The sequence below is a fragment of the Heptranchias perlo genome, unplaced genomic scaffold (assembly GCF_035084215.1).
Source record: "Heptranchias perlo isolate sHepPer1 unplaced genomic scaffold, sHepPer1.hap1 HAP1_SCAFFOLD_56, whole genome shotgun sequence".
Classification (NCBI taxonomy): domain Eukaryota; kingdom Metazoa; phylum Chordata; class Chondrichthyes; order Hexanchiformes; family Hexanchidae; genus Heptranchias; species Heptranchias perlo.
In genome coordinates, this window is record NW_027139581.1 from 879,358 (window position 1) to 902,695 (window position 23,338).

The window sequence follows — 23,338 nt, forward strand, 5'->3', positions numbered from 1 at the left end:
GGGTGACCCAGGTTGTAAATAACATTTGTCGACGAATTACAGACACTCGTTATTATAATTCCTACACTGACCCTCGTTATATCACAGAAGCCACATCAGGAATGCTGCAGCTTCTCAGTTCCTGCACAAACACGTGTATTTATGTCCTGACCCAGGCTAAATTCAGGGAGGAGCTGAAGAACGCGGTGAAATACCCACTCAATCTAATTGTTAAATTAGTGAAATCATAGAAAGAGCTGAAGGGTTTCAAGCACTAGAACTATTTCTGGCCATTTCATACTCCACCCCCTGCACTTCCCACCGATGGAAAGTAGATTTTATATTCGCTGACATAATCTTAAATCTGATTCTGATATTACATCATATTGATAATCTGACCTATTGAGGCGTGATTCGCTCTGCAGACAACACATGAATTGTTGCTCAAACAGGCGGCACTAAAGAGCTCAGCTGGACTTCAACTAAATGGCCGCCCTGCAAAATGGGCAAACCTGTCAATGAAAGTAGGTGCTGTGGGCCTGATCGGAATAGCTGCACTCCATATAAATGGAGAGATAAAATGACAGAGATAGACAGACAGACAAACTAACAAACAGATGGATGGATAGATAGATAGATAGATAGATAGAGAGATAGATAGATAGATAGATAGATAGATAGATAGATAGATAGATAGATAGAGAGATAGATAGATAGATAGATAGATAGATAGATAGATAGATAGATAGATAGATAGATAGATAGATAGATAGATAGATAGATAGATAGATAGATAGATAGATAGATACATGGAGAGGAAGAGACAGGGTTACACATAGAGATAACCTTACAGATAGAGGCAGATAGAAAGGGGAAATGAGAGACCGTTAGAGCCATAAACAGAGAGAAAAGCAGATAATTGAGAATGAAATCGTGAAGAAAGTGAAAGAAAGGAAGACGTAGAGAAAAAGAAATTGAAAGTGATTGAAGAGCAGAAAGGGGCAGAGAGAAAAGGACAGTTAACAAGTTAGAGAAAGACGGAAAGAAACACAGTAAGAGATTTAGATGGAGAAACAGCTCGAGACAATCAGAAAGAAAAAGAAATAAACAGAAAAGAGGGAGAGAGGGAGAAAGAAGAAAGGGCAGAAACAGAGAGGGAACAGGAAGATAAATAGAAAAGACAAGAGAGATGGAAAAAACATGGAAGGAGAAAAATATAATCAGAAAGAAATCCAGGGAGAAAAAGCACAAACAGGAAAGGAGCATCTTTCCATGAGAAAACAGAGACAGGAAATGATTAACACAGATTAAGGGAAAGAGAGGGAGTTTACCAGCGAGAGAAAGTTGAGAGAAACATGTCGACAAATGGTGAAAGAAACTCAGAGGTGCTGAAGGAAAGTGGACAGAAAGTGAGAGGCACACAGGGAAAATTACAAAGAGAGATTGAAACAGGGCGATAGAGACAAAAGAAGTGAAGCAAGGTGAACTGGAGAAACAGAAAGTATCAGTGCAGGAGAGAGACAGACTGCAAAAGAGACAAAGTGAGACAACAAAAGAAAGAGGCGGATATTTTCTGGTCTACAAATGGACAATGTAATTCATTCAAACGGAATTTGTACAGTGCCCTTTGAATTAACACATCTCAAAACACTTTACACAATGAATTACTTCTGAACAGCGGAGACAGCTATGTAGACATACGTGTAAATGAATTCCCATACATGTATCTGAACAGAAGAAATGGGTGCTTTTATGTTGATATCCAAACATCCAATTGTACTGTTATTTTTCTTCATTTGTATAAAAGATAATGTTGGACTAATGTGCAAGAATTAATGATGCATTTACGTAGTCTGCCTGCAACGAAATTAAAGTTGATTGTGAATTCATAAAAAAGAAAGAGATGGAGAAAGTGAAGAGAGAAATAAAGAAAAGGAGAGACAGAACAGAGAGCGTGAAAGGCAGAGCGAAAGAGAGAGAAAGATTTGAAAAGGGTGTGAGAAGGCAAAAAAGACAGAGATAGACAGAGAGAGTGGGGAGAGAACGAGCGAGAGGGGCAGCGAGGCAAATGGAAAGAAGAGATAAAGATGGAAGACAGAAACCTCGAGATATAACGAGAGAAGCAAAGGGTGACAGAGAAAAAATATAGAAATGGAACAGTGATACAGAGACAGAAATTAAAAGAGGGTGAAGTAACAAGACAGAAAAATGCCAGAAAGACGACTGAGAAAGATAAATATATTGACAGAGAGACAGAACCAGTGAAAGACAGACAGATGAAAAAAAACAGCAAGGGAGAGACAGGAATGTGATTAACACACAGAGAGCACGAAATAATCATAAAACAACTCATTGTAATCAGCTTAGAGTGAGTGAGTGCAGAAGCAGAACAGCAGGAGATGAAGCAGGCGAGCCAGTTAATGTCTGTTCTGGGGCAACAGGTTTTGGGTTTAATTTTGACAGGTGTAAAGATGATGCCTGGAGGCTGCACAATAAAGTCACTCAGTCTTGTGCAACTGACCCTGCCCTTTATTTACAGCAGGAGTTTTACCAGCTGCTCTGTACAGTGTGTAACTTTCCCAGTGACCTGCTGTATTCTGTATTCAATCAGCCTGTCCTCTTACTCCTTCTGGTGTGTCAGTAAACTGGACAGAGTCCCACTGCACTGTAACAAAAAGCTAAATGCTCTAAATCTGAAAGAACAAATGTTATCGTTTCGGGCGTGGAGAATCTTCTTCATCAAAATTCATCCAATCAGAAAAATAGACGTGGGATATATACACTGATATATAAATTTGAAAAATCAATATTTATGTATGCAAAAAGCACAAAGCAAGAGAGGAATCATGGGTAGAGGGGTGTATCAGATTATCTCAGTCAAATGACCCCATGCAGAATGAGAAAGATAGAAAGTCTTGCATGTCTATAGCGCCTTTCCCAGTGTCACGTTGTCCCAAAGCGCTTTACAATCGATGAAATACTTTTAACTGTACTCACTGTTGTAATGCAGGCAGCCAATTTGAGCACAGCAAGCTCCCATAAACAGCAATGAAGAAAATGATGAGATAATCTATTTTAGGTCTTGGTTGAGTGATAAATATTGGCCAGGACATCGGGGAGAACTCCACTGCTCTTCTTCGAATAGTACCATGGGATATTTTACATCCACCTGTGAGGTCCTCAGTTTAACGCCTCATCCGAAAGACGGCATCTCCAACAGTGCAGCGCTCCCTCAGTACTGCACTGGAGTGTCAGCCGAGATTTTCTGCTCAAATCCACCAATCAAAATATGAAAGTTAAGCGTCCAGCAATCAGGCATCAGCTCATGTAACCTGAACTCCAGGTTACAACAATTCTCTCAAATTGATTGCTGATTTTATTTTCATCCGCCAACTGTACAGTCTCCATAAAATTAGGTAAACGGAATAAAATGAAATCAAAAAATATTCTTCATGATAACATGAATCAATACCAGTCGTGGTAATGTAGGGAATGGCATCAAACAGGAAATTAGAGATGCATGTAACAAGGGTACTGTAGTTATCATGGGTGACTTTAATCTACATCTTGACTTGGCCAAACCAAATTCGTGATATTACTGTGGAGGATGCATTCCTGGAGTGAGTCTGAGATGGTTTTTTAGACCAGTACGTTGAGGAGACAACGAGGGAACAGACTATCCTTAATTGGATATTGTGCAATGAGAAGGGGTTAATTAATGATCTTGTTTGCGTGGTCCTTTTGGAAATAATGGCCATAACATGATAGAATTCTTCATTAAGATGGAAAGTGAAATAGTCCAATCGAAACTAGGGTCACAAATCGAAACAAAGGAAACTACGAAGAATGAGGAGTGAGTTGGCTGTGATAGATTGGGGATTACCATGATGGTGGATAGGCAATGGTTAACATTCAAGGAGTGAATGCATGAACTGCATCAATTATACATTCCTTTCTGGCGCAAAAACACAAAAGGAAAAGCGGCCCAACCATGGCTAACAAAAGAAATTAAGCATAATTTTAGATCCAAAGAGGAGTCATATAAAGTTGCCAGAAAATGTAGCAAGACTGAGGATTGGGATCAGTTTATAATTCAGCAAAAAAGATTAAAAGGAGAAAATAGAGCATGAGAGCAAACTTGCAAGGAACAAAAAAGCAGACTGTTAAAGCTTCTACAAGTATGTAAAAAGAAAAAGATTGGTGAAGACAAATGCAGGTGCCTTACAGTCAGAAACGGGAGAATTTATCATGGGGCACAAGGAAATGGCAGAGCAATTAAACAAATACTTTGGTTCTGTCTTCACGGAAGAGGACACGAACAACTTCCCAGATATGCTCGGGAACCAAGGGTCTAGTGAGAAGGAGGTGTGAAAGGAAATTAGTGTTTGCAAAAAAATAGTGCTGGAGAAATTATTGGGACTGAAAGCCGATAAATCCCCACGGCCTGATAATCTGCATCCCAGAGTATTAAAATAGTTAGCTATGGAAATAGTGGATGCATTGATTGTCATCTTCATAAATTGCATAGATTTTGGAGAAATCCCTGCAGATTGGAGGGTGGCAAAGGTAATCACACTATTTAGAAGAGTGGGGGCGGGGGGGAGAGAGAAAACAGGGAACGACAGACCGGTTAGCCTAACATCAGCAGTGGGGAAAATGCTCGAGTCTATTTTTAAGTATATGATAACAGGACACTTCGAAAGTATCAATGGGATTAGACAAAGTCAACATGGATTTATGAAAGGGAAATCTTGTTTGACAAACCTACTGGAGGTTTTTGAGGGTGTAACTGGTCGGATAGATAAGGGGGAAACCAATGGATGTGGTGCATTATGATTTTCAGAAGGCCTTTGAGAAACTCCAACATAAGAGGTTCGTGTGCAAACTTAAAGCACAAGGGATTGGGCGTAACATACTGGCATGGATTGAAAATTGGTTAACAGACAGGAAACAGAGAGTAGGAACAAATGGGTCTTTTTCTGGGTTGCAGGTGGTAACTAGTGGGGTACCGCGGGGATCCGTTCTTTGGCCCCCTTATTTGGATGAGGCAACCAAATGTAATATTTCCAAGTTTGATGATGATCCAAAACTAGGTGGGATGGTGAGTTGTGAGGATGATGCAAAGAGGCTTCAAGGCGATTTAGACAAGTTGAGTGAGGGGGCAAATACATGGCAGATGCAGTATAACTTGAAAAAAGTGAAGTTATCCACTTCGGATGGAAAAACAGAAAGGTAGAGTATTATTTAATTTGTGATAGATTGGGAAACGTTGATGCACAAAAGGACCTGGGTGTCCTTGTGCACCAATCACTGAACGCAAGCATGCAGGTGCAGCAAGCAGTTAGGAAGGCAAATGGAATGTTGGCCTTCATTACAAGTGGATTTGAGTACAGGAGAAAAGAAGTTTCACTGCAGTTATACAGGGCCTTGGTGAGACCACACCTGTTTGTGTGCAGTTTTGGCCTCCTTACCTAAGAAAGGATACACTTGGCATGGAGGGAGTGCAGCGAAGTTTCACCAGATTGATTCTTGGGACAGCAGCACTGTCGTATGAGGAGATACTGGGTCGACTAAGCCTGTATTCACGAGAGTTTAGAAGAATAAGAGGGGATCTCATTGAAACGTATAAAACTCTGGCAGGGCGAGACAGGTTGGATGCAAGGAGGATGTTTACCCTGGCTGGCGAGGGGCGGGGGGGGGGGTCCAGAACGAGGGGTCACAGGCCAGGAAACGGAGCAGGACATTTAGGACTGAGATGAGGAGAAATTTCTTCACTCAAAGGGCGGTGAACCAATGGAATTCTCTACCCAGAATGCCGTGGAGGCCATGTCACTAAATATATTTAAGAAGGACATTGATAGATTTCTAGACACAGAAGGCATCAAGGGGTATGGGGAGAGAGCGGGAATATGGTATTGAGATAAAGAATCAGCCATAATCATATTGAATGGGAGAGCAGGCTCGAAGGGCCGAATGGTCTACTTCTCCTCCTATTTTCATTGTTTCCATGTTTCGATGTAAAAAGGAAGAGAGTAGCAAAAGTAAACGTTGGTCCCTTACAGGCTGAGACAGGAGAAATTAAAATAGGTAATCAGAAAGTGGCAGATACGTTAAACAAATATTTTTTTCTCTGTTTTCAGAGTGGAAGACACAAAAAGCACAACAAGAATAATGGGGAACCAGGGGGTAAATGAGAGGAAGGAACTTAATACAATTAATATCACTGGATAAAAAGTACTGGACAAACTCATGGGACTAAAAGCCGACAAATCCCCTGAACCCGATGGCCAACATCCGTGGGTTCTAAAAGAGGTGGCTGCAGAGATAGTAGATGCATCGGTTATGATCATCCCAAATTCTCTCGATTCTGGAATGATCCCAGTGGATTGGAAGATAGCAAATATTATCCCGCTATTCAAGAAGGGAGGGGGAGAGAAAACAAGGAACTGCACAGCAATTAGCCTGACCTCTGCCGTTGGGAAAATGTTGGAATCCATTATTAAGGAAGTGGTAACAGGGCACTTAGAACATCATAATGTGATTCGGCAGAGTCAACATGGTTTTATGAAAGGGGAATCGTGTTTGACAAATTTATTCGAGTTTTTTGAGGATGCAACTCGCAGGATCGATAACGGGGAACCAATGGATGTCCTATATTTGGATTTTCAAAAGACATTCGATAAGATGCCACATCAAAGTTTGTTGCACAATGTAAGGGTTCATGGAGTTGGGATAATCCATCAGCACAGATCGTGGATTGGTTAACGGACAGAAAATAGAGTACGGTTAAATGGGTCATTTTCAGGTTGGCAGGCTGTAAGGAGTGGGGTACCGCAAGGATCGGAGCTTGGGCCTCAGCTATTTACAATCTATATCAATGACTTAGATGAACGGACCGATTGTAATGTATCCAAGTTTGCTGATGATACAAAGCTAGGTGTGAAAGTAAGCTGTGAGGAGGACACAAAGAGTCTGCAAAGGGATATGGACAGGCTAAGTGAATGGGTAAGAAGGTGCCAGGTGGAGTATAATGTGGGGAATTGTGAGGTTTTACAATTCGGTATGAAGAATAGAAAAGCAGAATATTTTTATATGGTGAGAAATTAGTAAAATTTGGTGTTCAGGGAGAATTGGGTGTCCTCGCACAAGAAACACAAAAAGTGATTATGCAGGTGCAGCAAGCAATGAGGAAGGCAAATGGCATGTTGGCGTTTATTGCAAGGGGGTTGGAGTACAACAGTAAGGAAGTCTTACCACAGTTGTATATGGCATTGGTGAGACCTCACCTGGAGTATTGCGCAGAGTTTTGGTCTCCTTATCTAAGGAAGGATATACTTGCCTCAGAGGCGGTGTGACGAAGGTTCACTAGATTAATTCCTGGGGTGAGAGGTTTGTCCTATGAAGAGAGGTTGAATAGAATGTGACTATACTTTCTGGAGTTTAGAAGAATGAGAGGTGATTTCATTGGAACATATAAGATTATGAGGGTGCTTGACAGGGTACATGCCGAGAGGCTGATTTCTCTGGCTGGAGAGTCGAGAACGAGGGGGCATAGTCTCAGGGTAAGGGGTCGGCCATTCAAGACTGAGATGAGGAGGAATTTCTTCACGCAGAGGGTTGTGAATCTTAGGAATTCTCTGTCGCAGAGGGCTGTGGATGCTGAGTCATTCAATATATTCAAGACTGAGATCGATAATTTTTTGGACTCTCGGGGAATCAAGGGATATGGGGATCGGAAGTGGAGTTGAGGTCGAAGATCAGCCATGATCTTATTGAATGGCGGTGCAGGCTCGAGGGGCCGTATGGCCTACTCATGCTCCTATTTTATGTTCTTATGTTCCTATAATGCTCGATGCTATATTTAAAAAATTTAAAGAAGTGATTTGATTCCCAAACAGAATTAAAACAATGGGATTCTTGTCATTCTCCAGTGATTTGAACCGGCCATTCCATATCCAGACCCAGTGCTACCATGAGGCTATCAATGTGTGTTCATGGATTTCCAAGTGTGCTATATTTAATTCGTGTTGGAGAGAATGTTCCTGTCACGTTTTCAACATTGGAATCTGTGTATTCAGAGAGAGAAAAATCCACGCGGGACACCAGCATTCAATTCCCCGGCTGGGAGGTTACACTTTTGTTGTCTTTAACAGATTCACTTTCATTTCTCCTGTAATTTATCTGCAATATTGGATGCGGAAAATACACTGAAAGACAAACTCGGACCATCCCACTTTCCACAATTTAATTTCACTGATATTTCAGCGATTTTAAAAGCTGCTCTCTGCCTCACCCTTCACCTCGATATCAGAACCAACAGTTAATCTGTTTTTTGGTGGTGTTGATTGAGGAAAGATTATCGTCCAGGTTTCGAAGCATGCGCACAACAAGGTCCCACAAACCGCAATGACAAAGTAACAGGTTCATAATGCCGATGGAAAACGAGTGGACCTGAGCAGTATGAAAGTGTAACGGGATTAAATGAAAGCGCTACCGGGAGTGGGGTTCACCCTGGTGTCACATAATTGGATCTAAGTCCTTAACCACTCGGTCTGGTGCTTCATGACACTTTATTTAACTTTCCACGGGCCACTGGTGAAAGAAGACTGAGCGGCCACTTTTCCATCTCTTTGTTGGATCATGTCCAGAGTCAAATTATGTGAGGAACGCGGGAGAGAGTGCGAGAGAGAAAGAAAGAGACAGAAACCCATTCAGAAAAACGGAGAAAATGTGAGGTGCGTGCGCACACACACACACACACACACGGAAATATACACAGAGGGTGACTCAAACAGACAGAGAGAGACAGATAATCGGTCATTTGGCACATTTTTGTTCTATTTCAATCGTAGATTCCGTGAAATCATGCAGATCAATTCCAATGAGCATACAACTCGAGGTGTTAAAAGCCGTGCATTTTTAATTCACGAAAGAATGAGTAATTCCACAAGAAGTTTGCTGCATGTTGAAACGCAGATAATGGGATCCGCAGTCGGCAAGATCCGAACCTGCGTGGAGAGATCCCAATGGATTTCTAGTCCATCGTCTGAACCCCTCGGGGACACTCACCATTAAGTCAACTCAACGGTTCGAATGGCCGCGTGGTCAAGGCATTGGATTCAAAATCCATCTGATTCTGTCATTGGGATGTTTCGAATCCTATTTCTGTTACATTTTGATGCTGCTCATTGACACTCTTGTTCCATCTGCCTCATGCACCTGTCACTCTGTCATTGCTGTTTGTGGGAACCTGCTTTCCTCAAATTTCGAAACCTGGACGATAATCAACACCACCAAAAAGCAGATGAACTGGCCATCCTTTTCATTGCTGCATGTGAGATCTTTCTGATAAACCTCCTCTGCGCCCTTTCCGATGCCTGACTCTCTCTGTCCCTCAACACGACACTAACGGGTGCCCGAATAACAGGCGAGGATACTCACCACGATACTAACGAGGAGCTGGTGTCGTCTGGTGATGAACATTCACCACAGGTTGCGTTGGACATTCTTCGAATTTCAGTGAATCTGTTGTCAGCATTTATTTGATGACAAAGAAAAGCGTAGTAGAAGTGACACTCAAGTATATTACACATAAAACTCAACTGTGGACGAACCAGGATGGCCGAGTGGTTAAGGCGTTGGACTTAAGATCCAATGGGTTTATACCCGCGTGGGTTCGAACCCCACTCCTGGTAGTTGTTATTTCCGTTACATTTTTTTGCTGCTCATTGACTCTCCTTCCATTTGCATCACAGAATCGTGGAAAGGTCACAGCACGGAAGGAGGCCTTTCGGCACATCAAGTCCGTGCCGGCTCGATGCAAGACTAATCCAGCTCGTCCCACTCCCTCTCCGTATCCCCGGAGCCCTGCATTTTTTTCCTTTCAATTCCTTCTCCCGTTCCGTTTTGAAAGCCATGATTGAATCTACCTCCATCACCCCCTCGGGGTGCTGAATTAGCCCGGGTCTGCTCACAACTCTGCCTTTCATTTCTTGCTCATTATTGTGGTTCTGACATCGAGGTGACGCAGAGAGCAAGATTTAAAATCGCTGAAATATCAGTGAAATTATACTGTGGAAAGTGGGATTGTCCGAGTTAGTTTATTAGTGTTTTTTCACACATCCAATGTTGGAGATAAATGAAAACGAAGGTTTTGAAGGCAGTAGAAATTCATTGTTCCACGTGGATTTGAATCGAGGTTTAATTGTCTGATAGGTTGTGTTATTCATCACGATACTAACGAGTGACTCGCCTGAGCACCCGATCCACCTGAGCGACGGCTGACACCTGTTCAAGTTCTGTGGCTCTGTGTTGCAGAGCGCTGGATTATTGCGATTTTAAGTGAGCAGCATCGCAAGTCGAGCAAGTAGTCGTGGCCGAGTGGTTAAGGCGATGGACTAGAAATCCATTGGGGTCTCCCCCACGCAGGTTCGAATCCTGCCGACTACGGCTCAGATTTTTCTTTTCATACCTTTCATCTCTGCGTTTCAACCCATCCGAGTGTGTGTGAAATGAAAATGTAAGAATCCATTATTAAGAAGTAGGAGCAGGACATTCGCGGACTCATAATACAATCTAGAATAGTCAACATGGTTTTATGAATGGGAAATCGTGTCTGACAATTTTATTCAAGTTTTTGAGGTGGTAACGAGCAGGGTGGATAAAGGGGAACCAATGGATGCAGTATATTTGGATTTCTAAAAGGCATTCGATAAGGTGCCACATAAAAGGTGGTATCCCTGCTGCTTGTTATTCTCCATGCTTGCACCCACCCGTGCCTTCTGCCGCTTCCTGCCACGCTGCAGCCACTGCTTCTGGCCTTTACCTCGCAGAGAATAACAGGCACAAGATAAGAGCTCATCGATTGAGGATTGGCTGCCTAACAGAAAACAAAGAGTCGGGATAAAAGGGACATTTTCAAAATGGCAATCTGTAACTGGTGGGTGCCCCAGGGATCAGTGCTGGGGTCTCAACTATTTACATTATATATCAATGACTTGGATGAAGGTACTGAGTGTATTGTGGCCAAATTTGCTGATGATACGAAGATAGGTGGAAAAACAAGTTGCGAGCATGACACAAAGTATCTGCAAAGGGATATTGACAGGTTAAGCGAATGGGCAAATATTTGTCAGATGGAATATAATGTTAGAAAATGTGAATTCACCCACTTTGGAAGGAAAAATATAAAAGCAAAATATTATTTGAATGGAGAAATACTAAAAAATGCTGCGGTGCAGAGCGATCTGGGTGTCCTCGTACATGAAACGCAAAAAAGTCAACATACAGGTGCAGCAGGTAATCCAGAAGACAAACGGAACATTGGACTATTGAGAGAAAGACAGAGAAACGGACACTCACACAGAAAAGCTGAGAAAAAGTGAGACACACACACATTACACACAGAGACATGGTCGTTCTTGGTGCCCGTCTGTTGCAGAGCGATGGATCGTGGCAATTTTAAGTGAGCAACATTGAGCTTAGCTCAAGCAGTCGTGGCGGGGGTTGTTAAGGGCGATGGATAAAAAATTCACTGGGGTCTCCCCGGGCAGATTCGAATTCCTGCCGACTATGTTTCAGAACTTTCTTTTCAGACCCCTCACATTTGCGTTTCAACCTACACGTGTGTGTCTGTTTGTCAGTGTGTGTATCGGTGTGTGTGAGAGTCCATATGTGTATCAGTGTCTGCTGTGTCAGTGTGTGTGTATTGTGTCTGTGTGTGTGTCTCACTTCGAGTCTATTCTAAAGGATATGATAACAGGACACTTCGAAAGTATCAATGGGATTAGACAAAGTCAACATAGATTTACGAAAGGGAAATCTTGTTTGACAAACCGACTGGAGGTTTTTGAGGGTGTAACTGGTAGGATAGATAAGGGGGAAACCAATGGATGTGGTGTATTATGATTTTCAGAAGGCCTTTGAGAAACTCCCACATAAGAGGTTCGTGTGCAAACTTAAAGCACTAGGGATTGGGGGTATCATACTGGCATGGATTGAAAATTGGTTAACAGATAGGAAACAGAGAGTAGGAATAAATGGGTCTTTTTCGGGGTTGCAGGTGGTAACTAGTGGGGTACCGCGGGGATCCGTTCTTTGCCCCCCTTATTTGGATGAGGCAACCAAATGTAATATTTCCAAGTTTGCTGATGATACAAAACTAGGTGGGATGGTGAGTTGTGAGGATGATGCAAAGAGGCTTCAAGGCGATTTAGACAAGTTGATGGAGTGGGCAAATACATGGCAGGTGCAGTATAACGTGGATAAATGTGAAGTTATCCACTTCGGATGGAAAAACAGAAAGGCAGAGTATTATTTAACTTGTGATAGATTGGGAAACGTTGATGTACAAAAGGACCTGGGTCTCCTTGTACACCAATCACTGAAAGCAAGCATGCAGGTGCAGCAAGCAGTTAGGAAGGCGAATGGTATGTTGGCCTTCATTGCAAGTGGATTTGAGTACAGGAGAAAAGATGTCTCACTGCAGTTATACAGGGCCTTGGTGAGACCACACCTGTTTGTGTGCAGTTTTGGCCTCCTTACCTAAGAAAGGATATACTTGCCATGGAGGGAGTGCAGCGAAATTACACCAGACTGATTCTTGGGATAGCAGCACTGTCGTATGAGGAGATATTGGGTCGACTAAGCCTGTATTCACTCGAGTTTAGAAGAATAAGAGGGGATCTCATTGAAACGTATAAAACTCTGACAGGGCGAGACAGGCTGGATGCAAGGAGGATGTTTCCCCTGCGGGGGGGTCCAGAACGAGCGGTCACAGGCTGGGAAACGGAGCAGGACATTTAGGACTGAGATGAGGAGACATTTCTTCACTCAGAGGGTGGTGAACCAATGGAATTCTCGACCCAGTGTATTTAAGTAGGACATTGATAGATTTCTCGACACAGAAGTCGTCAAGGGGTATGGTGAGAGAGCGGGAATATGGTATTGAGATAAAGAATCAGCCACAATCATATTGAATGGGAGAGCAGGCTCGAAGGGCCGAATGGTCCACTCCTGCTCCTATTTTCTTTGTTTCTATGTTTCGATGTAAAAAGGAAGAGAGCAGCAAAAGTAAACGTTGGTCCCTTACAGGCTGAGACAGGAGAAATTTTCATAGGTAATCAGGAAGTGGCAGATACGTTAAACAAATATTTGTTTCTCTGTTTTCACAGTGGAAGACACAAAAAGCAGAACAGAAATAATGGGGAACCAGGGGTAAATGAGAGGAAGGAACTTAATACAATTCATATCGCTGGAGAAAAAGTACTGGACAAACTAATGGGACTAAAAGCCGACAAATCCCCTGAACCTGATGACCGACATCCGAGAGTTCTAAAAGAGGTGGCTGCAGAGATAGTGGATGCATCGGTTATGATCTTCCCAAATTCTCTAGATTCTGGAATTGTCCCAGTGATTGGAAGATAGCAAATGTTATCCCGCTATTCAAGAAGGGATGGGGAGAGAAAACAGGGAGCTGCACGTCAATTAGCCTGACCTCTGCCGTCTGGAAAATGCTGGACTCCATTATTAAGGAAGTGGTAACAGGGCACTTGGAACATCATAATATGATTCGGCAGAGTCAACATGGTTTAATGAAAGGGAAATCGTGTTTGACAAATTTATTAGAGTTTTTTGAGGATGCAACTAGCAGGATAGTTGAAGGGGAACCAATGGATGTCGTATATTTGGATTTTCAAAAGACATTCGGTTCATGGAGTTTGGGTAATCCATTAGCACGGATAGAGGATTGGTTGATGGACAGTAAAGAGTATGAGGATAAATGGGTCATTTTCAGGTTGGCAGGCTGTAACGAGTGGGGTGCCGCAAGGATCGGAGCTTGGGCCTCAGTTATTTACAATCTATATTAATGACTTAGATGCACGGACCGAGTGTAATGTATCCAAGTTTGCTGCTGATACAAAGCTAGGTGGGAAAGTAAGCTGAGAGGAGGACACAAAGAGTCTGCAAAGGGACATAGACAGTCTAAGTGAATGGGCAAGAAGGCAGCAGGTGGAGTAAAATGTGGGGAAATGTGAGGTTATTCACTTCGGTAGGAAGAATAGAAAATCAGAATATTTTTATATGTTGAGAAATTAGTAAAATTTGGTGTTCAGGGAGAATTGGGTGTCCTCGTACAAGAAACACAAAAAAGTGATTATGCAGGTGCAGCAAGCAATGAGGAAGGCAAACGGCATGTTGGCGTTTATTGCAAGGGGGTTGGAGTACAACAGTAAGGAAGTCTTATTACAGTTGTATAGGGCATTGGTGAGACCTCACCTGGAATACTGCACAGAGTTTTGGTCTCCTTATCTCGGGAAGGATATACTTGCCTTTGAGGCGGTGCAACGAAGGTTCACTAAATTAATTCCTGGGGTGAGAGGTTTGTCCTATGAAGAGAGATTGAGTAGAATGGGACTATACTTTCTGGAGTTTAGAAGAATATGAGGTGATTTCATTGGAACATATAAGATTATGAGGGTGCTTGACAGGGTAGATGCCGAGTGGCTGATTTCTCTGGCTGGACAGTCGAGAACCAGGGGGCATAGTCTCAGGGTAAGGGGTCGGCCATTCAAGACTGAGATGAGGAGGAATTTCTTCACGCAGAGGGTTGTGAATGAGGAATTCTCAACCCCAGAAGGCTGTGGATGCTTAGTCATTCAATATATTCAAGACTGAGATCGATAATTTTTTGGACTCTCGGGGAATCAAGGGATATTGGGATCGGGAGGGAAGTGGAGTTGAGGTCGAAGATCAGCCATGATCTTATTGAATGGCGGTGCAGGCTCGAGGGGCCGAGTGGCCTTCTCCTGCTCCTATTTTATATTCTCATGTTCTTATATTTCTCGATACTTTATTTTAGAAATTTAAAGTGATTTGATTCCCAAACAGAATTAAAACAATGGGATTCTTGTCATTCTCCAGTGATTTGAACCGGCCATTCCATATCCAGACCCAGTGCGACCATAAGGCTATCAATGTGTGTTCATGGATTTCCAAGTGTCTTATATTTAATTCGAGTTGGAGAGAATGTTCCTGTCACATTATCATCATTGAAATCTGTGCATTCAGAGAGAAAAATCCACACTGGAGACCAGGATTCAATTCCCCGACGAGTCGGTTACGCTTTTGCTGCCTTTAACAGATTCACTTTCATTTCTCTTGCAATTTATCTGCAATATTGAATGCGAAAAATACACTGAAAAACAAACTCGGACCATCCCACTTTCCACAATTTAATTTCACTGATATTCCAGCGATTTTAAAAGCTGCTCTCTGCCTCACCCTTCACCTCGTTGTCAGAACCAAGAATTAATCTGTTTTTTGGGGGTGTTGTTTGAGGAAAGATTATCGTCCAGGTTTCCAGCCATGCGCAAAGCAAAGTCCCACAAACCGCAATTACAAAGTAACAGGTACATAATACAGATGGGAAACGAGTGGAACTGAGCAGTATGAAAGTGTAACAGGATTAAAGTAAAGAGTTTCAATTGTTGCTTGTTATTGTGGTTCTGACAACAAATATCCCACATACAGCAATGAGAAGGATGGCCAGTTAATCTATTTGTTGGTGGTGTTGATTGAGGGAGGATTGTCGTCCAGGTTTTCAAAATGCGCACAGCAAGATCCCACAAACAGCAATGACAAAATAACAATTACATAATGCAGATGTAAAACGAGTGGAACCGAGCAGTATGAAAGTGTAACGGGATTAAATTAAAGAGCTACCGGGAGTGGGGTTCACCCGGGTGTAAACCAATTGGATCTTAAGTCCTTAACCACTCGGCCTGGTGCTTCATGACACTTTATTTAACTTTCCACGGGCCAATGGTGAAAGAAAACTGAGCGACCACTTTTCCATCTCTTTGTTGGATCATGTTCAAAGTAAAATTATGTGAGGAACGCGGGAGAGAGTGAGGGAGAGAAAGAAAGAGACAGAGACCCATTCAGAAAAACGGAGAAAATGTGAGGCCCACACACACACGGACATGCGCACAGAGAGTGACTCAAACAGACAGAGAGAGACAGACGATCGATAATTTGGCACATTTTTGTTCTATTTCTGTTGTAGATTTTGTGAAATCTTGCAGATCAATTCCAATGAGCATAAAACTCGAGGTGTTAAAAGCCGGGCATTTTTAATTCACTAAAGAATGAGTAATTCCACAAGAAGTTTGCTGCATGTTGAAATGCAGATAATGGGATCCCCAGTCGGCAGGATCCGAACCTGCGCGGAGAGATCCAAATAGATTTTTAGTCCATCGCCTGAACCACTCGGGGACACTCACCACCGTATAAACGCAGCGAGTAGGATGGCCGCGTGCTTAAGGTATTGGGTTCACCATCCCATGGGTTTATACCCGCGTGGTTTCAAACCCCACTTCTGGTAATTGTTATTGGCATTGCATTTTGATACAGCTCATTGACACGCCTGTTCGATCGGCCTTCTGCACCTTTTCCTCTGTCATTGCTGTTTGTGGGAACTTGCTGTCCGCAAATTTCGAAACCTGGACGATAATCAACACCACCAAAAAGCCGATGAACTGACCATCCATTTCATTGCTGTGTGTGAGATCTTTCTGGTGAACCTCCTCTGCGCCCTTTCCGATGCCTTTCTCTCCCTGTCCCTCACCACGACACTAACGAGGAACTGGCACAGGACGGAAAATGAAGCTTTTAAAGGCAGCAAAATTTCCACTACCGGTCGGGAAATTGAACCGCGGGTGCAACGAATAACAGGCAAGGATGCTCACCACTATACGAACGAGGAGCTGGTGTCGTCTGGAGATGGACACGCACCACAGATGGCGTTAGACAGCCTTCAAATTTCAGTGAATCTATTTCAAACATTTATTTGATGACAATGAGCTAAACTTCCTCCTTCAACTCACACCACCAAAATGCAAATTAACTGGCCATTCATTTCACTGTTGTATGCGGGATCTTTCTGATAAACCTCCTCTACGCCCTGATCAGGGCCTCTCTCAGGCTCCGTCTCTCTTCCTATGTCTCGCTCTCTGTTTCCCTTTCTTTCTATTTCTCTCTCTATCTCTCTGTTTCGGGTTGCTGGATTAGCCCGGGTCTCCTCACAGCTCGATTCGACGTATTCATTACTTGCAAATTATTGGGGTTCTGACAACGAGGTGAAGGGTGAGGCAGAGAGCAGGTTTTAAAATCGCTGGAATATCAGTGAAATTAAATTGTGGAAAGTGGGATGGTCCGAGTTCGACTTTCAGTGTATTTTCCACATCAAATAGTGGAGATAAATTGCAAGATCAATGAAAGTGAAGCTTTTAAAGGCATCAGCACTGGAACCTCGACACAGGAGAATTTAACCTGGATCAACCGCTTGACAGACGGGGATACTCAGCACTGCACTAACGAGGAACTGGCGTGAGCGGGTGATGGACACTCCCCACAAATGTCGTGAGACACGCTTCAAATTTCAGTGAATCTGTTCCTCCCATTCATTTCATGACAAAGAAAAGCGTAGAAGAAGTGACAGTCAGGTACATTACACATAGAACAAATTTGCGAATTGACCAGGATGGCCGAGAGGTTAAGGCGTTGGACTTAAGATCCAATGGGTTTATACCCGCGTGGGTTCGAACCCCACTCCTGGTATGTATTAATCTGTTGAATTTTGATACAGCTCATTGACTCTCTTTTTCCATTTGCATCACAGAATCACAGAAAGTCAACACCACGAAAGGAGGCCTTTCCGCCCATCGAGTCCTTGCCGGCTCTGTGCAAGACCAATCCAGCGAGTCCCACTCCCCAGCCCGATCCCCGTAGCGCTGCAATTTTTTCCTTTTAAGTACTTATCCTGTTCCGTTTTGAAAGTCATGATTGAATCTGCCCCCATCACCCCGTCGGGGTGCTGAATTAGCCCGGGTCTGTTCACAACGCGACTCTGCCTTTCATTTCTTGCTCATTATGGTGGTTCTGACATCGAGTTGACGCGGGGAGTGAGATTTAAATTCGCTGAAGTATCAGTGAAATTATTCTGTGGAAAGTGGGATTGTCTGATTTATTTTATGTGTGTTTTTTCACACGTCCAATGTTGGAGATAAATGAAAACTTTAAAGGTAGAAGAAGTTCATCGTCCAGGTGTACTTGAAGCCAGGTCGACCAGGGATACCCACCACTATACAAACGAGTGACTGGCATGAACATCCGACGCCCTGAGCGACGGTTGATACCGATACCAGTTCCGTGACTCTGTGTTGCAGAGCGCTGGATTATTGCGATTTTAAGTGAGCAGCATTGGGTTTTGAACAAGTAGTCGTGGCCGAGTGGTTAAGGCGATGGACTAGAAATCCATTGGGGTCTCCCCGCGCAGGTTCGAATCCTGCCGACTACGGTTTAGATTTTTCTTTTCATAGCTTTTATCTCTGCTTTTCAACCAATCCGAGTGTGTGTAAAATGAAAATGCGAGAATTCATTATTAAGAAGCAGTGGCAGGACATTCGCGGACTCACAATACAATCTAAAATAGTCAACATGGTTTTATGAATGGGAAATCGTGTCTGACAATTTTATTTGAGTTCTTTGAGGAAGTAACGGGCAGGGTGGATGAAGGGGAACCAATGGATGCAGTATATTTGGATTTACAAAAGGCATTCGATGAGATGCCACATAAAAGGTGATATCCCTGCTGCTTGTTATTCTCCACGCTTGCACACACCCGTGCCTTCTGCCGCTTCCTGCCACGCTGCAGCCACTGCTTCTGGCCTTTACCTCGCAGAGAATAACAGGCACAAGATAAGAGCTCATGGATTGACGATTGGCGAACGAACAGAAAACAGAGAGTCGGGATAAAAGGGTCATTTTCAAAATGACAATCTATAACTAGTGGGGTCCCACACGGATCAGAGCTGGGGCCTCAACTATTTACAATATATTTCAATGACTTGGATGAAGAGACAGAGTGTATTGTGGCCAAATTTGCTGATGATACGAAAATAAGTGGAAAAACAAGTTGTGAGGGTGACACAAAGAATCTGCAAAGGGATATTGACAGGTTAAGGGAATGGGCAAAACATTGGCAGATGGAATATAATGTGGGAAAATGTAAATTCATCCACTTTGGAGGAAAAATAAAAAAGCAAAATATTGTTTGAATAAAGAAATACAACAAAATGCTGCAGTCCAGTGGGATCTGGGTGTCCTCGTACACGAAACACAAAACGTCAACACACAGGTGCAGCAGGTAATCCAGAAGACAAACTGAACGTTGAACTATTGTGAGAAAGACAGAGAAACGGACACTCTCACTGAAAAGCTTAGAAAAAGTGAGACACACACACATTACACACAGAGGCATGGTCGTTCTTTGTGCCCGTCTGTTGCAGAGCGATGGATCGTGGCAATTTTAAGTGGGCAGCATTTCGCTAAACTCAAGCAGTCGTGGCGGGGGTTGTTTCAAGCGATGGATAAAAAAATCACTGGGGTCTCCCCGGGCAGGTTGGAGTCTTGCCGACTATGGTTCAGAACTTTCTTTTCAAGCCATTCACGTCTGCGTTTCAACCAACACGTGTGTGTCTGTGTGTTAGTGTGTGTAACTGTATGTGTGATTATCTATCTGTGTATCAGTGTCTGTTTGTACATGGCTGCGTGTGTGTAATGTGTCTGTGCGAGTGTGTCTCACAGCTGAGTGCAGTGGATACAACAAAAGCTACGGGCCCCGACAACATCCCGGCTCTCGTGCTGAAGACTTGTGCTCCAGAACTAGCGGCGCCTCCAGCCAAACTGTTCCAGTCCAGGTACAACACTGGCATCTACCCGACAATGTGGAAAGTTGCCCAGGTGTGTCCTGTCCATAAAAAGCAGGACACAACCAATCTGGCCAATTACCGCCCCATCAGTCTACTCTCAATCATCAACAAAGTGATGGAAGGTGTCGTCGACAGTGCTATCAAGCGGCACCTGCTCACCAATGCTCAGTTTGGGTGACGCCAGGACCACTCGGCTCCAGACCTCATGACAGCCTTTGGCCAAACATGGACAAAAGAGCTGAATTCCAGAGGTTGGGTGAGAGTGACTGCCCTTGACATCAAGGCAGCATTTGACCGAGTGTAGCACCAAGGAGCCCTCGTAAAATTGAAGTCAATGGGAATCATGGTGAAAATTCTCCAGTGGCTGAAGACATACCGAGCACAAAGGAAGATGGTTAGTGGTTGCCAAAGGCCAATCATCGCAGCCCCAGGACACTGCTGCAGAAGTTCCTCAGGTCCATCCACCACCCTAAACATTCACTCCCTCCACCACCGGCGCACAGTGGCTGCAGTGTGTATCATCTACAGGATGCACTGCAGCAACTCGCCAAGGCATCTTCGACAGCATCTCCCAAACCCGCGACCTCTACCACCCGAAAGACAAGGGCAGCAGGCGCATGGGAACATCACCACCTGCACGTTCCCCTCCAAGTCACACACCATCCCGACTTGGAAATATATCGCCGTTCCTTCATCGTAGCTGGGTCAAAATCCTGGAACTCCCTTCCGCAGAGTACTGTGGGAGAACCTTCACCACACGGACTGCAGCGGTTCAAGAAGGCGGCTCACCACCACCTTCTCAAGGGCAATTAAGTATGGGCAATAAATGCTGGTCTCTCCAGCGACGCCCACATCCCATGAACGAATAAAATAAAACAACGCGACTGTTTATTTCATTTCTTGCTCATTATTGTGGTTCTGTTATCAAGGTGACGCAGAGAGGAAGGTTTAAAATCGCTGGAATGTCAGTGAAATTACATTGTGGAAAGTGGGATAGTCCGAGTTAGTTTCTCAGTGTTTTTTCACGCATCCAATGCTTGAGATAAATTGCAAGAGAAATGAACGTGAAACTTTTAAAGGCAGCGAAAGTGCAACCTCCCCGTTAGAGAATTGAACCCCCGCTCACTTGCGTGATAAGCGGTGATACTCACCAGTACACTAACGAAGAACTGGTGTGGGTCAGTAAAGGACACTCACCACAGATGGCGTTTAACATGCTTCAAATTTCAGTGAATCTGTTCTAACCATTTATTTGATGACCTTTCGTCTCTGCGGTTCAATCTACACGTGTGTCTGTCTGTCAGTGAGTGTACCTGTGTGTGTGTGTGTGTGTGTGTGTGTTAGTATCTGTCTATGTATCAGTGTCTGCGTGTGTACATGGCTGTGCATGTGTGTGTCTAAAATGAAAATGCTAGAATCCATTATTAAGGAAATTATCCTTCCTCCCTCAAATATCACCACCAAAACGCAGATTGACTGGCCATCCATTTCATTGTTGTATGTGGGATCTTTCTGGTAAACCTCCACTTGGAGATAAATTGCAAGAGGAATGAAAGTGAAGCTTTTAAAGGCAATAAAAATGTAACCTCCCGGTGGGGAAATTGAACCCTGGTTTCCACGGGCCACTGTTGAAAGAAGACTGACCTTTCACATTTCCATCTCTCTGTTCGTCAAGGTCCAGAATAACGTGATGTGGGGAGAGCGGGAGGGAGTGACAGAGCGAGAAAGACAGAGAAAGAGAGAACCACTCAGAGAAGCTTAGAAAAAGTGAGACACACACACACACACACACATTTCGACACATTACACACGCAGGCATATATAGATATATATATATACACATACACACAGGCACATTACACACGCAGGCATACACACATACACAAACATTTTTATACTCGAATTTTTGGAGCAAAACCAGACGAAAGTTCAAGTTTATTGGAAAGCTTTGCGCACAAGGGGAGAGTGGGAAACTTCCTCAAGCTCGCACCTCACTCTCAAAGGAACATCAGCACTAAACATACACACAGGCACATTACACACACCGGCATTTATATATACACATACACTCAGGCACATTACACAAAGAGGCATAATCGTTAAATCTCTCTCTCTCTCTCTCCCTCTAAGTTTCAATGTGTGTCTCACGATCAGTCTTTGTGTGTGTCTCTCTCTCTGTCTCTGTCTCTCTGTCGCTCTCTCTCTGTCTCTTTGTCTCTCCCCTCCCTCTCTCTAATACCCGCAGATCTGAGAATCACAGGGTCAAAGAAGGAAACAGATCGGAACACATTTGTGCTCTGCAACAGGCGGGCCCCAAGAATTCAGTCCCCAAACAGTCTCCGCTCAATAATATTCTGAAAGTGACAATCACCTGTTTCATTCTTTTTCTGTTCTATTTTTCTCTGTCGTTTTTGAAGAAGAAGCGAGGCAAAGAAGTAAAATTTGTAATTGGCGTCTTAAGAATGCTTCCTCCCCGTCGGGGAGCTGAATCCCTGGCTGAGGGGGGATATCTCACCACGATGGAGAATATCCAATTGGAAATGATTTTTCCGAAGCCTTTTAATCGCCCCACGTCCCCGTGTCTCGCCATCTCAGGGAAGAGGTCAAAGTCGCCATAAAAACTTTGACCATTTAACGATTCTACCGGAGCCGTTTTCCTGGGAGTCGGTTTTGAAACAGGACACAGGCTCAGTGTGTTCCAATCTGTTTCCTTCTTTGACCCTGTGATTCTCAAATCTGCGGGTATTGGACAGATGGAGGGAGAGAGACTGACACAGACTCAGACAGACCGAGAGAGTCTCTTTCTGTCCCAGTGTCTCTCTCTCTTTCTGAGTGTCTCTCTTTATCACTCTTTTCCTCGCACCCCACATCACTTTATTCTGAATCTCAACCAACAGAGAGATGGAAATGTGAAAGGTGAGTCTTCTTTCAACAGTGGCCCGTGGAAAGTTCAACAAACTGTCATTTCATTAAAATTTGAAACCTGAAGCAGGTGCGGACGGGGATCGAACCCGCGCTCTTCGGTTTACGAGACCGACGCCTTTCCACTTGGCCACCGCACCCAATGATCCACACTCGGATGATAATGTTCTTCAGCTGGTGAAGTCAGATCAACAGGTTTCTGCAACTGATTGCGACAATCGACTGATTGAGGAAAAATGGATTTCGACTGTTGCGCCTGAACGAATAATTTCATGACAGTTTATTTCACGGGCTATTGTGGAAAGAGTCACAGAGAGAGAGAGAGAGACAGATAGAGAGAGAGAGATGTACAGATGGAGAGATCGACACAGATGGAGACAAGGGGGCGGGGCGGGGCGGAGCCGGGGGGGGTGGTCGGTCGGGTGCAGAGAGAGACCTGAATGGAGTTTAAAATCGCTGGAATATCAGTGAAATTAAATTGTGCAAAGTGGGATGATCCGGGTTAGTCTTTCAATGTATTTTCCACATCAAATATTGGAGATAAATTGCAAGTGAAAGTTTTTCGGACGGAGGGAGGTGTACAGTTTTGTTCCCCCGGGTTCGGTACTGGGACCACTGTTTTTTTGATATATATTAATGACGCGGACTTGGGTGCACAGGGCAAA

General features: G+C 43.7%; 5 non-coding genes across 5 annotated transcripts; 4 read left to right on the forward strand and 1 right to left on the reverse strand.

Annotated features, from left to right (window-relative positions):
• Positions 1-9,591: 9,591 nt before the first annotated feature.
• trnal-uaa (transfer RNA leucine (anticodon UAA)) lies at positions 9,592-9,674 on the forward strand. Its single transcript has one exon. It is a non-coding gene; the product is annotated as a tRNA-Leu (tRNA).
• Positions 9,675-10,345: 671 nt separating this feature from the next.
• On the forward strand, positions 10,346-10,428 carry trnas-aga (transfer RNA serine (anticodon AGA)). The gene has a single exon. It is a non-coding gene; the product is annotated as a tRNA-Ser (tRNA).
• A 7,087-nt stretch (positions 10,429-17,515) lies between these two features.
• On the forward strand, positions 17,516-17,598 carry trnal-uaa (transfer RNA leucine (anticodon UAA)). The gene has a single exon. It is a non-coding gene; the product is annotated as a tRNA-Leu (tRNA).
• A 657-nt stretch (positions 17,599-18,255) lies between these two features.
• On the forward strand, positions 18,256-18,337 carry trnas-aga (transfer RNA serine (anticodon AGA)). Its single transcript has one exon. It is a non-coding gene; the product is annotated as a tRNA-Ser (tRNA).
• Positions 18,338-22,741: 4,404 nt separating this feature from the next.
• Positions 22,742-22,813, reverse strand: trnat-cgu (transfer RNA threonine (anticodon CGU)). Its single transcript has one exon. It is a non-coding gene; the product is annotated as a tRNA-Thr (tRNA).
• Positions 22,814-23,338: the final 525 nt, after the last annotated feature.